The 13,374-nt window shown below is 31.8% G+C and overlaps 1 protein-coding gene across 10 annotated transcripts in view; it reads right to left on the minus strand.

Moving 5' to 3' along the window:
* The window catches only part of LOC134716067 (nuclear hormone receptor HR96-like), a 155,730-nt gene extending 142,625 nt beyond the window's left edge, over nucleotides 1-13,105 (minus strand). For all 10 annotated transcript variants that reach the window (XM_063578804.1, XM_063578800.1, XM_063578797.1 and 7 more), the window contains exon 1: nucleotides 13,000-13,105. The gene's annotated coding sequence lies outside the window, so the exon portion shown is untranslated. The remainder of the gene's footprint in view (nucleotides 1-12,999) is intronic.
* Between the last annotated feature and the right edge of the window lie 269 nt (nucleotides 13,106-13,374).

The following is a 13,374-nucleotide window of genomic DNA, read 5'->3' on the forward strand; positions in this document are numbered from 1 at the left end:
CAACTTTTGAAACCCCCTTGGAGCAATAACACCAAAATTCAATCCCAGCCTCTCCCTAGTAGTATTGAATCTTGTAGTACAATTTCATAGAGATCAATACACTTAAACACAAGGTATTGCCTGGAAACTAGAAAAATGCTTGTTTTTTTGGCCTTTTTTTGGCCCCCTTATATTCCTACAAGTCAGGGGAATTTAACCCAAAACTCCATCCAAGCCTTCCCTTTGTTATATGGAACCTTGTGGTACAATTTCAGAGAGATCTATACACTTACACACAAGTTATTATCCTAAAACTAGAATGATGGTTGTTTTTGGCCCCCTTTAGGACCCCTTTTTCCTTAATGATTGGGGCCATCATCCCCGAAATCAATCCTAACATTCCTTTTTAAGTATTCAACCTTGTTAACAAATTTCATAGAGATTAATTCACTTCAACTACATTTATTGTCCAGAAACAATGTGTCTTCCGACAATGATGCAGACAAAGAAGCAGATGACATCTTACCATTATACGATCCAAAAAAATATTTTGCGTTCGTATAAATATTAGTCACAGAGCTTGTTTTCTTGCTACTAATTAAAATATTTACATTTACTCTACTTTCCTTTAAAAAATGATATCATCTGAATTGTCTCCCCTTCTTTAACTAGGTTGAAAAAGATCAAATCAACAAAAAAACTACATTTAAAAAAACAGTTGTAAGATTTGTATAATATAACACAAAATTATCTTTATCAATTGAACAGTTTTACAAAGGAACAGCACCTTTTGTCCCAAAATTGAGTATTTCATTAAAAAATGATTATATAACAATGGAGACTGATGGTGGTTGGTTGATTAGCTGTAATATAAAACACAATACTTATACTACATACCTAGTATTGTTTAGACTATGTTTAGTTCAAATTGGTCCTGACTGGCTTTACAAAAGAAGATTGATTCAAGTTTCATTAAATCAAAGTTTATATTTTGTTGGAGATTTTTCTAGGGAAAGTTTATATTTTGTTTGAGATTTTTCTAGGGAAAAGTTAATCACACAACTTTACAAAGTAAACCTAAATATATTTATTTGTTTTCCACAATACTACCATGACTACATGTAATCATTTTAATATTGAATGATTTCATTTACTTTCATAAATTTGTAAAAGATTTTATATGTAGTTTATACCACATGTTAGAAATGTAGAAACATAGAGCCTACTTAGAGTACATGTGTAATGGAGTGGAAGACATGTTTGTTAAACAGCTGGAAAACATGTCTTTTCTGTCAACCTAGTTTTTGTAATGAAATGTCACTATTTCTGTCACACAATTGTCTTTCAATCTTCATTTATTGTTTTTATATACATAATAAAGTACATAATTAATCAATTGTTCTAATTTGAAACATTTTTTCATATGCAAACAAAGGTACGTGTATGACCCACTGATGGCATATATGAGGTGCTTGATTTGCACAAGATTACATTAAGAACTATCGAATAGCTGGTCAGTTTCAAGATTCCAACAAGAACTGATTAGGAGCCACTTGTTACATCAGAATGGATAGTTAGGTCCAGATTGCCACAAAAATTATGAAGGGGCCACTAATTTCCACATAATAAACATTACAAGAAAATTGGTGAGAGCCACTAATTACCACTGAATGGATAGTTCAGCACCATATTGACACCACAATAGGTAAAGAGCCACTTATTAACACTGAATGGATTGTAAAGTACCATATTGCACTTACAGTTGGTAAGAGCCACTAATTACCACTGAAAGGGTGGTTCGGTACCATATTGACACCTATATAGGAAAAGAGCCACTAATTAACACTGAATGGATGGTAAAGTACCATATAGTATCCACTGGATACCACTGAATGGAGGGTTAAGTACCATATTACACTCAAAATTGGTAAGGAGCCACTAATTTCCACTGAACGGATAGTTCGGTACCATATTGAGACCACAATAGGTAAAGAGCCACTTATTAACACTGAATGGATTGTAAAGTACCATATTGCACTTACAGTTGGTAAGAGCCACTAATTACCACTGAAAGGGTGGTTCGGTACCATATTGACACCTAAATAGGAAAAGAGCCGCTAATTAACACTGAATGGATGGTAAAGTACCATATAGTATCCACTGGATACCACTGAATGGAGGGTTAAGTACCATATTACACTCAAAATTGGTAAAGAGCCACTAATTTCCACTGAATGGATAGTTCGGTACCATATTGAGACCACAATAGGTAAAGAGCCACTTATTAACACTGAATGGATTGTAAAGTACCATATTGCACTTACAGTTGGTAAGAGCCACTAATTACCACTGAAAGGGTGGTTCGGTACCATATTGACACCTATATAGGAAAAGAGCCACTAATTAACACTGAATGGATGGTAAAGTACCATATAGTATCCACTGGATACCACTGAATGGAGGGTTAAGTACCATATTACACTCAAAATTGGTAAAGAGCCACTAATTTCCACTGAATGGATGGTTCAGTACCATTTTGACACCACAATAGGTAAAGAGACACTTATTACCACTGAATCATGAATGTATGGTTAAGAACCATATTGCTACCACAATTGGTAACAGCTACTGATTACCAATGAATGAATGGTTCAGTATCATATTGACACCACAACAGGTAAAGAGTCACTGGATACCACTAAATGGATGGTATAGTACCATATTGCACCCACAATTGGTAAGGATTCACAGAATACCACTGAATGGATGTTAAAGTACTATATTGCACCCAAAATTGGTTAGAGGCACTGGTAAACACTGAATGGATATTAAAGTACCATATTGCACCCACAATTGGTTAGAGGCACTGATTATCACTGAAAGGATGTTAAAGTACCATATTGCACCCAAAATTGGTAAGAGGCACTGGTTACCACTGAATGGATGTTAAAGTACCATATTGCACCCACAATCAGTAAAGAGCCACTGAATTCCACTGAATGGATGTTAAAAGTACCATGTAGCACCCACAATTGGTCAGGAGGCACTACATACCACTGAATGGATGTTAAAGTACCATATTGCATCCACAATTGGTAAGAGCCACTAATTACCACTGAATGGATGTTAAATTACCATATTGCACCCACAATTCGTAAGGAGCCACTTATTACCACTGAATGGATGGTTTATGTTAGGTGTTAGATTGCCACAAGAACTGCTTTAAGAGTCCTTTAATACAAATCAATGGGTGTTGTAGTACTTTATTGCCACAATAACTTTGCTAAGGATCCACTGATTACCAATGAATGGATGGTTTATTATAGTACAAAACTGCCACAAAAACTGGGTACAGTAGAACCTGAATACCACTGAATGGATGGTTTATTATAGTACAAAACTGCCACAAAAACTGGGTACAGTAGAACCTGAATACCACTGAATGGATGGTTTATGTTAGGTAATGGATTGGCACAAGAACTGTTTATGGAGCCACTGAATACAAATGAATGGCTAGGTATCAGTTTCCCAAAAGAAATGATTAGAAGCCAAATTCACAATGATTACCACTGAATGGTTAGGTGACAGATTATTTTTTCGTTCATTAATGTACATTGTGAAGTTAAATCAGTCCTTTCAAGCTTTCCCTTAGATTTGTCTTATATGTTTTCATACAGTCAGGGGTCTTTTACAGATTTAAACTTCTAAATGATATATTATAAAAGTTGTAAGGGTTCTGCGGAACCCAGTGTCTCGCCTACTTTTGCTGTAAATCGCAGGCTCAACAAAAAATGAGGAAAAAAATCAATAAAAAAATTCCTCTTGATACCATCTTTTGATTGTAAGAAGCTTCTGTCCAAGTTTGGTAAAAGTCTAGGATAGTTAATGAATTTAATTAATGTTTTGAAAACTTAAACTGCCGACTGTATGCAATGTTAACTGGAAGAAAATCTAAGTCCATTTAAAAGTAAAATACAGAAAAAATGGAGTTATCTTTTTACAATATTTACTTCTGGATACTATCTTATGATCATAAACAAGCTTCTGTCAAAATTTGGTTCAAACCAAGGATAGTTTAAGAAAGTTATTAAAATTCTAAAAACTTTAACCACAGAGTGAATGTAATGTTTCCCCGCAGAAAAAACTAAGTCCATTTATACGGAAAAAATGGAATTTTATTTTTACAAAATTTACTTCTGGATACTATCTTATGATCATAAACAAGCTTCTGTCCAAGTTTGGTAGAAATCCAGTATAGTTTAAGAAAGTTATTAAAATTTCAAAAACTTTAACCACAGAGTGAATATTTGTGGACGCCGCCGCCGCCGACGACGCCGACGGAAAGTAGGATCGCTTAGTCTCGCTTTTTCGACTAAAGTCGAAGGCTCGACAAAAAGCTTGATTTTAAATAAATGACTTGAGAGGCCATGAGTTAGTGGTTTTACCCAATTATGGTTTGATTAACGGTAATATTAATATTCATTTGAAGAGTAATATTCCATGCCAGACAGTATTATAAATTACAACAATTTATAATCACCACAGAGAAAATCAATAGCTATTATAAAACACACAAAAGTGTGAATTTTTACATGAATCACTTAATAATGTAGTAAAAACATCAAATCAACATTTTTTTTGGCATTTTCAAACAAATGCATATTTACTTAGAAATTCCACATTAGTACATTACGACACCTACAATTAAATTTCCAGTTAACTAACAAAAAATATCAATTGAACTTTATATGGATACAAAATTAACATATTTTTATCAATATCTTCAAAGAGAAGTATTTTTATAGAAACATAATGTTTTCAACAATTGAATATTTCAAACATCAATAGAAAAGACTTTATATTTTAATGTGAAGTTATATCTTGTCAAATGTAACATAATGGTTTACAAAATCTGTAATTTTCTAGTGTAACTAAGTCAGTCCAATAAATAATATTCAATCTCAATATTATTAAGCCTTTATGAAGTAATATTGCGATTCTAAAATCAACTTTAATATTGTCTCTACTTTTATATAACCTTTTCCTACAACTAATAAGAAAGAGGGAAAACATACTGTGAGGAAGGTTGAGCTCTTACAAAGAAAATGTAACCCCACCACATTCTTTTTTGGGGTCCCATGCCAGAAACCTGTAATCAAGTGGATATCATTCAGTGGCTGTTTTTTATATTTGTTTTTCATTCATTGTAGTTGTTATAATAATTATGCCTGCTGCTGCTTAAGTTTTTGATTTTGAATGTTTTCACATTTTGTCAGCTTAGTATTATTAGTTCTTTGCTTTCACCTCATATGGAATTTACTTGACCTCATATATACAGTATTAGGTCACTAGCACACTATGTAACAAATTTATCTTAATGACTATCTTAACTGTGAAATTTAGACCTATCAAAATGAATAAGTCTTAAATACTGTTACCATTAAGAAACTACTTCCATTGATCTTACAAAATCAGATACCAACAAACAATAACAACTTGTTAGATTTAATAAAATCAATGGTACCAATTTTGTTGCACCAGATGCGCATTTCGACAAAACATGTCTCTCCAGTGATGCTCGTGGCCAAAATATTTGAAGTCCAAAGCTTATATAAAAGATGAAGAGCTATAATCCAAAAGGTCCAAAAAGTATATTAAATTTGTATTATGAATTTATTTCAATCTTAATCATCAATTTCTTTGTCTGATGTAACTTTTACGTTATTTTGTCAATACCGTTTTGTTTTTAAAAAGGGACGTAACACAACTACTAACCGTGTGTGAAATAAGCCCGCCTCCCCACTACCTTATATGGAATATAAAGAGACATAACACCACTACTAACCGTGTATGAGATAAGCCTGCCCACCTACTAACCTAATATTAAATATACACGGTCTCCACGAGGGCGCTTTTAACCTGGAATCACATTCCTAGAAATGTATAGGAGGTAAGATAAATTGTATTATTACACAACATCTCCTTATTCTTTAGATGAAATTTAAGAGACCTTTTAACTCAAGTCAGAGGGGACTGATTGGCCGAGTGGTCTTAGTAGTTACTACTGAAATTACTAGCCAGTCAACACTGAGGTTGTGAGTTTGAACCCTGCTCATGAGGGTGCACTCAAATCCAATCTTAATTGACTAGGATTATCAGGTAGTGGTTTTCTCCAGGAACATCGGCTTCCTCTACCAATACAAACTGGCCACCACGAAAGAGCCCAAACCCAGTGCTTAAAAATGGGGTAAAAAAAATAAAATAAACTCAGTCAAGAGATTTGTGCAAAATCTGATTATTATATGTATTATTGTAATCCTTTGTTATAAGACATTACAAATGTATTCATACTTTTTACAATGACCCCATGATAGGTTAAAGCCCTTTTACCACTTAAAATCATATTTCATATTATTGACGATGTATAATGAACCTTAATTGCATTACAGACAAATGTTTGCACCTTTCCTAAGTCAGGAATCTGATGTACAGTAGTTGTTTTTTGTTTATGTAATTTATACTTGTTTCTCGTTTATCGTTTTTTAATATAGATTAGACTGTTGGTTTGCCCATTTGAATGGTTTTTACACTAGTAATTTTGGGCCCTTTATAGCTTGTTGTGAGCCAAGGCTCCATGTTGAAGGCTGTACATTGACCTAGTAATGGTTTACATTTATAAATTGTTATTTGGATGGAGAGTTGTCTAATTGGCACTCATACCACATCTTCCTATATCTACAATGTATTATGTATAAATCTTGATATAGTTTCCAAAAGAGGAACATGACCAGCCAAATTTTCAGCAGCATTTAGTACAAACAAGGTGCTCTGCAGGGCACAGCATTATACATCCGCCGAGTCAAACCCTGAACAGTTGGGGCAAGTATGGTCCTGTATGGACACAACATTAAAGCTTGATACAGCTCTGAATTTGGATGGTGATCAAATTTTTGACATAATTAATATGAGTATCTGACACAAAACAAATGTCAAGATCATACAAAACTTATTGTGCAATATGCACAATATTGTGCAATTAAAGATTTCTTCTTCAAACTTTTCAAAAATTTGGAATTTGAGAAATTTGGAAAAAATTAACTACTACACCACCACCCTTATTTGCCAATTAATCCAAAACCTGACATTTCTATATACATAATTAACAAAAAGTGTAAAGGAGGTAAATGAGAAACATACCCAACATTCTAGTTAAATGTTTTTGAGTTACCTTCCTTACACTGCTTTTAAATTGTTTTAATTGTCCATTGACCAGAAAAACTCAGTTTTCCCCTTTTTAGCCCTTAATTCCGAAACATTTAGAGACATGATAGCATTATACGAAGCAAAAACTTTTTTGCTGTCGTATAAAAACCAAAGATATTGCAGAGAATCAATGTATTGACATCAACTATGTTCTACAAGTAAGTTGCAGGATATTCTAGCTGTGCTAAAGACCTATTTAGTGGCCTTGGGCTGTTTTCTGCTCTTTGGTTAGGTTGTTGTCTCTTTCCATTCACAGTGTTATTGAAAAAATGTTCTTTAGTATTTTATATTATTTAAAAGACTATAAATTAGTGCTAAGTTTGTTGCCATAAAACTTTAATACACAAACATATATATGTACAAAAGATTGTCGCAAAAGGTATTTAAATTGTAAATGATTTTCAAATGTTAAAAGACTATTTTTTAGCCTTAAGATTTGAAACTTTTTTTATGGTGAACCCTTTAGCATTTTTTATCATGAAATACATTAATAATTGAAATTAACTTTTTTGTGGATTTTGGTATACATGTATATTGCTTCTAATAGTAATGACAATTATAAGTTAAAGAACTGCTTGCCTCTGAACCATTATACATACTATATTCTCTTAGAAGCGTTGGTAGTTGGTGTGATCTAATGTCCTGTCTAATTTATTTTTTTCAAATTCCTGTTATCCTCCTTATATAATACATATACTAGAATCCAAGATATATATAAGATCCAAGCTTTTATAAAGTACCTTTCCCTCAATCACTATTGATGATGTTCTATAACTCTGTCTTTCTAATCATAATTATCAATAAGTCTGCCTTATATATATATATCCCCTCTAGCTATAGCTTACCAATAATTATCAAATTACATTCATTACATGTCATTGCTGTAAAATCAGTCACCTGTATTCCAAATTAGAATCCATTTGTCAGACCATGAGGTTGTTACAGTTACTGAGTCCTTATGTCCCTACTGTCTGGTCAGAATAATCAATTGATACCTTTGTCAACTGTCATATATGTAGAATCACTTTTCCCTGTAACCTCATTATTAATTAACATTCTCTTTTTTTCAAATTGATACTTTTGTCATGTAGAATCATTATTTACGTGTGGTCAATTATCACATTAACCATTTTTCTTATCACAAAGAAAAATGTTTACATAATCAGGTTAAACCTTCCTTCAAAGGTTTTCACGCTTTCATTTACGTCAGCTTTAGCTTTTTTGCATTATTTTTCAAAGAACAGATATATATATATTCATATTTCTAATTTTTAAATGTTATTTGGTCTTTTTCGGTTGCTAAATCATCATGTGATATTACAGTTGTATGTGATAAATCATCATGTGATATTACAGTTGTATGTGATATATAGTTCTTTAATTTATCCATTTTTCCTAATTATCCAGGGGTAGAATGTTATTACAAAAGAAACCACTTTTCTACAGAAACAGTTGAATTAAGTTATCAAAGGTACCAGGCTTATAATTTGATTTTCTCAACCCAGGATAAAAGAGGGGTTACAACCATATGTGCCCATTCAATTTTGCTTTATTCTTCATACAATAGGGGGTCCCCCCTCCTGAACGCTCCCCTGGATTGGCCACTGAAATAAATACAATAAACTGAATAAAGCTATGATTACCTCAAAGTATAATTGAATAAATTTATTGGCTAATAAAAGATCATGTGTTGTGAATTAATTTGAATATTTTCAGCTAAATCAGCTGGGCTAGTGAATAACCTCAAACAATTGCACTGTCTGGTGAATAACACTAATATTCACCACTAAGGAGGCCAAACTGAATGCCAATATGTGTTTTCGGTAAAATTAAACAATTATAGCCTTATGAGTCAAAGATAATTCCTTCCTCAGAGGGCAGTAGTATGATATTTATTCAATGTGATATTTATTAGTGACTGACAAAAGCTAAAATTGACAGTTGAGCTAAAAAGAAGTCTATGTCAAAATCTTTTCCAACTACTTTAGTCCTTTGACAAAATGTGTTTTCGGTAAAATTAAACAATTATAGCCTTATGAGTCAAAGATAATTCCTTCCTCAGAGGGCAGTAGTATGATATTTATTCAATGTGATATTTATTAGTGACTGACAAAAGTTAAAGTTGACAGGTGAGCTAAAAAAAAGTCTATGCCAAAATCTTTTTCAACTACAAATATTCAGACATTTTCCTTGTGTGTCTAAACAATTTTTTGCAAAAAATTACTGGTCTGAATAAAATTTTACTTGTCTTGGGCATCAGACTAGTGGCTAACACAAGGGCTGTACTAAGATATATATTTTATAGAGTATTATAAGCAAATTATGTCATTGGGTTTTACTATTCCACTATCAAAAGGCTTGTTATAATATTTATATAATCATTTTATTGACGTCTCTATCTCTTTTGTTCAAAAGGGCTTGGTTCCGTCAAAACTTATTCAATTAATAACTTAGATGTCAATGATGGAACATAAAGATGAATGTCAGAGTGATCCAATACCATAGTTGATACTAATTAACACCTTTTGACTTACCCAAAAGTAAAAAGATTAACAAGTTTAACCTTTCTAAAGCCCTGACCTTCAACTCAAAGGTCCAAAAAAACTGACAACAACATAGCAAAGCTAGAGCCTGTGTTGCTAACCTTGGTCCATGTACATATCAAACAAAGGATACTCTCCAACATTATAGACAACAATAGTCAACATGACAAAAATCTCTATTTTGTTGATCTTGTATTACTGATCTCTCTAACTACTTTATTTTTTGCTCATAACACAAAAGAGGATAAAAACAATCCTAGTTTAAGGAAAATCTCTCCTATGAACAGTGACAGTCAGCAACATTTGACTTTTAATTAGATCTTGCACTGATAGAGGGGGTTGTAGTTTGTTTTTTGTTTCAGTCAGACATTTTTTTCAGTTTACCAACACTTTAATTCATTTTTTTTTCAATTTTGAACACTTTAAGCTGGGAACAGTATATCTAACCAATATATATGTTCCTGCTTAAAGGTATTAGAAAAATTTGGATTCAGAATATCTAATATGACTGCTTTAAATTACAATTTTTTCATTCATCATATTTTGGATCAATTTTTGTTTAGGAAAACACTATAACCCCTCCTCCCTGACCCCTTAAATTTAAATGGTTGTTACCTTAAAGGATGCATTGAACATTGGTATACCATATGTAACTAATATTCTAAAATGTTGGAGATTTTTTTCCCTTACTGTAGTTTTAGCAATGTTTAGTGTTTTATGTAATTTTTTGTTATCAAAGCTATTTAATAAAATTCATTCACAAGTTTGAAATGGAGGGATAAGGCTCTTATAGTTGATTAAAAAAAAAAAACGTTATTATAACATACATTTTGTAAACTCGTTTAAAAACATTGCAAAAAGAAAATACATTTTAAATTACTTTCAAATACTTATATAATTTTATGTTTAATAGTTTTGATTGGTTCTAAAAAAAAATTGAGTTTATGTAAGAAACATTCTTAAATGTCATGACATTGCATTTAGTTTGGCATTTGTTTATATTTGTATTCATTATGTTAAATAAAAGGGAAGGACAGGTTCTCAAAATTGCTTGCATTTCTTAAATATTAATGAAACAAGAACAATATAAACTAGAGAAGAGGCTTTGTTCAATTTTCTGGTTTAAAAACCATGAAAACACCAAATACATGTACATATACCAATATGAATATATAATGATGCAATTGATACACTGTTTGATTTTATATTGACTTTTTATTTCCTGTACACTTGTACCCATAGTGAGATTGAACAGGATGTATACAAAATATAATAAATTTTTAGGATCATAAGTATAAAGATTTAATAACTTTTTAAAATTTTTATGACACATAAATTAAATGACATAATACTGTTGATACAATTGACCGTTTATGAGAACAGAATTCTTTTTCGTTAGGTTCTGAAATAAGGATGCCAAGATAATTTTTCAAAAAAAGGATAAATGTATTATTGTAACTTTGCTAAGTAATAACTTAATAAACAGCTGTGCCATAAGCACATGATACGCCCATTACATTTTTTTGAAGAATAAAATTCAATCACTTCTCAATATATGAATATAACCAATCAAAAATTCATGAAAATTTGAGTCAATAGATATAAATAATTAACCAAAGTTTAATGAGAAATGCTAAAAGCATTTTTGAGTTATTGTCCGAAAACTGGTATACTATCCCTTTTTAATGAATAAAACCCCAGGACTCAGAAACATGCACAAAATCTATTATTTATATAAAAGAAAAACAAAAGGGAGCTTACGTCAATAGATATAAACTGTTCATCAAAGTGTCATGAGAACTGCTGAGTTATTATCAGAAAATTGTGAAATACCCCCTTTTTTATGAATAAAACCCCAGAACTCTGAAACGTAAACTTGAAAATTAAAAAAAAAGGGGGGGAGCTCATGTCATTGATACTTAACAAATCCACCAAATTTTTATACAAATTGGTTAAAGCGTTTTTTAGTAAATCAGATGTCCGACATGTTGACAATGGACAGACAATGGTAAACAAACAAACCTTAAGCCAAATTATTTTCTTGAGCTTATGAATTTAGCTGCATGAATGTGAGAGTATATAAAAATAACACATATATATAAATCTGTATTTTTTGGTGTGATCTATAAAAAATGCTCTTTTTCTAGCATTTTCCAAAAATCTTTGAGATCTGTGTTTGTTAAGTACATTTTTACTTTGAATGATAATACATGTAAGTTTAACAAATGGCTGATTATCATAACTAAGGTGCTCGCAGTTTGGTAGTCCAAATAATTAAGACATCTTGAAAGGCTATTATATTTTTTTTTATGCCTTACATCGCAGGAAGACGTCAAAGCAAAAATTCAAAATAGCCTTCCAACCCTTCATAATTATTTGGATTACAATATAGCAGTTTGGATGATAAAATGCAAGCATATAGCGCACATTCAATTGTTCATAAACCATAACCATTTCACACTAAAAAAAAATCATAGAACCACAGGGCATGTATCGTAGATGTTTTTGGGCAGAAATATCGTTATTAAAACAACATATAAAACATACCAGCTGACTTCTTTCCTGTGATAGAAATTCACGAGGAGATCGATTGGCACAAATAAATTTAGCCTAATACACAAACTCTTATAATACCTCCCCTTCCATGTAATGCCATGTAAACCAGGGAGTTCATTCCTAAAACCAAAATAGGAATCTCATGTTGTATAAATATGTATAGTGAATGGGGAACTGTGATAAAATTCATCATGAACCTTTTTATCTAACACACCTTATCGCTATTTGTCCGCCATTACTAGATATCACACAGGTTCCCGTAAAATTTTGACGTCATAAAACAAAATATCTGACACCACAATGGAAAAGTGATTGTTGTATGCGTCAAAAGGTCAAGGGGCCGGGTCGGCTAATAGCAGTAAGGTGTATTGTCACTGGACCATTAAAATGTCAAGGCTAGGTGACAATGACTGATTGACAAGGTCATTATGAGTTACATGTCAGGATAATTTACTGATCAAGTGAAGTTGTATGCAATCGCATGTAGTACATGTACACAATATGCAAGATGCTGACGGATATTCAGATACTTGTTGCTGTACGATGTACTAAGTGACCTTTCGTCATTGATTGAGTTTTCCGTGGATATTTCAATGTAAGTTTTATTAAAATTGACCTTTGTTTTAATGTTGTGTGTCTTTTAACCTTCTATACTTACATTTAAGGCTTTTGGAACGTCTTTCCTGGTAAAAAGGGCAAAATATTGATGTTGATCAGAAACTAAATAGATTTAATTTCCCACAAATCTTGTAACCGGATATTTACTTTCAAAGTTAAGAATTTGTCATCTTCCATGTGGATCTGAATTCTTTCCGGAAATAATAGTTAACTGTACAAGTACCAACTTTTTAACAGTGACATATTATATATGCTATGTATTTATGTCTTTGTTTGTGTTTGTACACATTTTAACAGAAAAAAAATGTAACTTGAGAAAATTACATAAAGACGATCTAGTAATCAGAACAATATCATGATAAAGACTTTAAGCGGCTATATAAATATTACTATCATTATTAGTAAGTACAACTAG

The sequence above is a fragment of the Mytilus trossulus genome, chromosome 4, assembly GCF_036588685.1.
Source record: "Mytilus trossulus isolate FHL-02 chromosome 4, PNRI_Mtr1.1.1.hap1, whole genome shotgun sequence".
Lineage (NCBI taxonomy): Eukaryota > Metazoa > Mollusca > Bivalvia > Mytilida > Mytilidae > Mytilus > Mytilus trossulus.